A 4817-nucleotide genomic window follows, 5' to 3' on the forward strand; every position below is an offset into this window, starting at 1 on the left:
CCAACCCAGAAGGCTGGTTCTCAAATCTAGGACTTGCAGGAACCCTTGGGCTACTGCTGGGTGGAGGTGTCCCCCGACAGGCCAGGTCACCATGTTGCAGATGCTGCTCAGCCCATGTGTCTGGGTCACTGCCTCCCACAAAACCAACCACTTGATTGTAAAGGACAGTCTGGATACCCATCATCTTGAAATAAATATAGAGACACCAGCCCAATATTGGCCTGGTGAGGGGCACAAAAAGATGGGAACTCTAAGGGCCTCAGCCCCCCAAAAGCTTCCATTCATCCAGAGCCCTCAGATGCATGAACATGGAAAGTCAGCTCTAGCAATCCCTGAAATACACCAAGTGACAAGCAGGATGGCTGGGGACAGTCCCAGTGTGCTGTGCCACCATAACGATGAGTAGTCTCCCATCCCATCTCAAAAATGTCCAGGTTGTGATGATAAATTAAATGGTTGCCTTAGTCCAGGGCTGCAACTTCCCTTTGCTAAGCCCCAGATCCCCCTCTGTGAGTTGGGGTACTGACCCCTCTGTGGGGAGGCTGGTTGCTAAGATGAATAAAGGGCACACAGTGATTGCATGGCCCCGGCACAGGGTGGAGGCTTCATGTCAGCCCCCTGTGGGAGCTCAGAGCAGGCTGATGGGCCAAAGAAGGCTTTGAGGAAGAGAGGAAATTGCAGTAATTCTAACCCCACAGACTCATGGCGCCATGAGGAGGCCTGCTTGGGTCCAGGCAAATCTACACTGGATTTCATGCAATTGCATCCCCGTGGGCTGTGCAGAGAAGTGCCCGGGGTAGATTAGGGGTGATGAGGTGAGGGCTTTAGGCTGAGGGTGGGGACAGGCACCGGGATAAGTCAGGCAACCTAGCCTGTAGTGGCCAGAGCGTGTGAGGGTAAGTCAGGAAGTATTTTTAGAGGGCTTGGCTGGAAGTCTTAAAGAAAAGTGTAGAAGGAACAGGAAGAAGTGAAAGTGTTCTCTGCAGAGAAAAGAAAGAGCTGAGATCAGAAGGCAAGATACAACAGAGTGTGAGGGGAACTATAGACCATTATTGTTCATTTCTTTTTATTTTATTTGTTTATTTATTTTTTGTTCATTTCTTTTTAAAAATATATTGAAGTATAGTTGATTTACAAAGTGAAAAGTGACATTCGCTCAGTTGTGTCTGCCTCTTGCGACCCACAGACTATACGGTCCATGGAATTCTCCAGACCAGAATACTGGAGTGGGTAGCTGTTCCCTTCTCCAGGGGATCTCCCCAACCCAGGGATCAAACCCAGGTCTCCTGCATTGCAAGTGGATTCTTACCACCTGAGCCACAAGGGAAGCCCAAGAATACTGGAGTGGGTAGCCTATCCCTTCTCCAGCAGATCTTCCCAATCCAGGAATTGAACCGGGGTCTCCTGCATTGCAGGTGGATTCTTTTACCAATTGAGCTATCAGGGAAACAATGTTGTGTTAAATTCTGCTGTTCAACAAAGTGACTCAGTTACACACACACACACACACACACACACATACATGCACGCACACATGTGTGTGCGTGCATGTGTTTCATATTGTTTTCCATTACAGTTTATCATGGGATATTAAATATAATTTCCTGTATATATAGTAGGGCTTTATATATCCTCTCTATATTAGTTTGTATCTGATAATCCCAAATACCCAATCCTTCTCTTCCCCAACTCCATCCATCATAAGAACCACACATCTTGGCCTTTCCTGTTCTTGCACGAGCCCCCACTTCCCCATCCGTCCTGAGATGCACCTGATTTTTACCAAAGAAGGGAAATTAAAAAAAAAAAAAAAAACCTGAAAAAAAAAAATAAAGTGAGAACCTGTTAACTCTGGATAAGGAGGGAGAGGCAGGTAAGGTTCAGGCTGACTGGAGTGTATTCTGTTTTCCCCAGAGTTGGCAGGACTGTTGCTATAGCAGATTTCAAGTGAACACAGATCTCATGGATGAGCTGGAGACCTGGGTCCTGGGTAATGTCTTCCTGAGGCTGAATTTCTCAGTTTTTGATCAAGAAAATGACAGGATTGGCCTGGCTCCTGCAGTGTAAATGCTGGATCTGCCTCAGGAATCAATCAGGCCCACTACAAATACACACTCACTCACACCAAGGGAACGCCCACCCAGGGATACTGGTGAACTGTTTGGTTCTCTGCAGAGCCCTATTCTAGATAAAGAATAAACAATTTCACTCTCAAAGGTACTAGCACAAATGAGTTTCTCTCTTTGGGTCTGGGAGATGCAACAAAATTGGGAAGGATCTAGAATCAGTCAATCTGAACCACACTCAGAGAAGCCCAACTCCAACTGGTTTCAAGGAAAGGGGAGACTTATTGGAAGGACACTGGGGCTCTGGTACACAGAAACAGGAGCAGATCCAAAGATCTCAGTGATTGGACCCAAGAAATCAGAAGCTATCAGCTCATTATTTCTCTCCCTTCCCCTTTTCCTTCAATACTCTTTGATTCTCTTAGTCTCACGGCTTTCTTCTCTCTTCCCTACTGAAGGATTCTGAAGCTGCCTGCCTCAGGGTTTTATATCTCTAAGGCATCTAACTAGGAAGGAAAAAACCTAAGAAAACATCAGTTTACCAGGGAGGGCTCTGATTGGTCCCACTCAGATCATCTTTCCAGCCCTGGACCAATCATCCTGGCAGGGGCATGGGCTCCTATGATTTTTACTGGTCATGTGGCCCTGGCCCCACAGCAAACGTGATTGACAATTTCTTCCAGAACCACATAACAGGAACTAAGGAGAGGCAGCACCAAGGAAGTGTCAGGAGGATGCTCTAGACCATGAAAAGTTTATAACTGCCTGCCCACTCCACCACCTCCTCATTAATGCAGCACAGTTTGCAATAGCTAGGACATGGAAGCAACCTAGATGTCCACTGGCAGACAGATGGATAAGAAAGTTGTGGTATATACACACAATGGAATATTACTCAGCTATTAAAAAGAACACATTTGAATCCGTTCTAATAAAGTGGATTAAACTGGAGCCTATTATAGAGAGTGGAGTAAGTCAGAAAGAAAAACACCAAATACAGTATATTAATGCATATATATGGAATTTAGAAAGATGGTAACGATGACCCTATATGTGAGACAGCAAAAGAGACAGATATGAAGAAGAGACTTTTGGACTCTGTGGGAGAAGACAAGAGTGGAATAATTTGAGAGAACAGTATTGAAATATGTATATTTCCATATGCGAAATAGATGACCAGTCCAAGTTCGGTGCATGAAGCAGGACACTCAAAGCCGATATACTGGGACAACCCAGAGGGATAGGATGGGATGGGGAGGGAGGTGAGAGCGGGGTTTGGGATGCAGGACACATGTACACCCATGGCTGATTCATGTCAATGTATGGCAAATACCACCACAATATTGTAAAGTGATTAGCCTCCAATTAATTAAAATAAATAAATTAATTTAAAATATATATATTCTATATTCCCCATCTTAGAGGACCTTTGGCAGTGGCCTTCTCTACAGGTGCTTCTGGGTAAGGCCATTGAAGCTGTATTGGTTCTCTTTTGTCCCTACATCTCAGTCACCAACACTCTGCCACTAACATCTGCAGTATAGTTTCCAGTCCCACTTCCCAACTGTTGGGCCCCTGCAGATCCCTGATTCTCCCCCTCCGACAGGCCCCATTACAGACCTTCCCTTGGCCTCCAGTGCTGCATGTAACAGGGGATCCAGGGTGCAAAGAGCCTTCAGCCTTTCTGAGCTTCCTCCTAGGGCAGAGCTACAAACCAGTTGGTTCCAGCTGCCATGGTTTGGCACTTTGGGAGTGGAAGCATCACTTCTTCCCAACTGGAGACCCTATGCAGAAGCCTAGGATGAGATATCAGGGGTCAGAGTCAGAGGGAGACCCAGACAAGAGCCAATACAGGAAAGAATAAATAAGGTGGAAAACACACCCCAACATAATGCGTACTATGGGCCTTTGCTCAGGCAAGACGATCATCAGGGAACACCATGTCTCCCTTCATTTCTTGCTCAACTTGAGCAACTACTTTGTGCCAGGTGCTATTGTCACGCGAGTGTATGTTCCTCAGTTCTTTGTCTCTTCACAACAAAGATTTGGAGCGACGGACATTAAAGCCCTCGGCGCGTCACAGCTCTTGGGTCTTGGAAAAAAACCATGTTACAGCTCTTAGGCAAATCAGTGTTACAGCTCTATTTAGAAGATAGCAGGAAAGTGAGAGAGAGAGAGAGAGAGAAAGAAAAGAGCGCACACACATGGGAGAGAGAGTCCCCGAGAAAGCGCTTTGGCTCCTCCTTTTATATGTTTTTTTCCTCCACCTGGGCCTGCCCTATGCAAATTGGGCTTAGCCAGGAGTGCTGTTTGTTCTGTTTGTTCTGCCTGAAGTTTTCACTCTGGTCCTCGGACCTTCCTTGTCCTTTAGCCACCGCCATTTTGGACTCCTTTTCCCTATTCTACCTACCTAACACTATGATGGACCCCAGGAATAGAGGGCTGGTTTAGGAACCCACCACCAAGTCATGAAGGCAGATGAAGAAACAACCCACAAAGGATAGGGCCAGAGAGAGAAAACAGAAGAGGTGTGAGTGGCAGGCCAGATGAGTGAAGGGCTTCCTCTTCAGGGAGCCAGAGAAAGGCTGGTGAATAGTGGGAAGTCTTGCTACCGTGCCGGGGTCCAGCCCCGGTGGATCCAGGGAATTCGAAGCGGGGACGGCGATGGCGATCAGGAAACTTCAGCTTATTTACATGTAATTAAAGATATAAAGAGTGGTTAAATAAGGATAGCTCAGTGAGGAAATTCAG

The sequence above is a fragment of the Bos indicus genome, chromosome 29, assembly GCF_029378745.1.
Source record: "Bos indicus isolate NIAB-ARS_2022 breed Sahiwal x Tharparkar chromosome 29, NIAB-ARS_B.indTharparkar_mat_pri_1.0, whole genome shotgun sequence".
NCBI lineage: Eukaryota > Metazoa > Chordata > Mammalia > Artiodactyla > Bovidae > Bos > Bos indicus.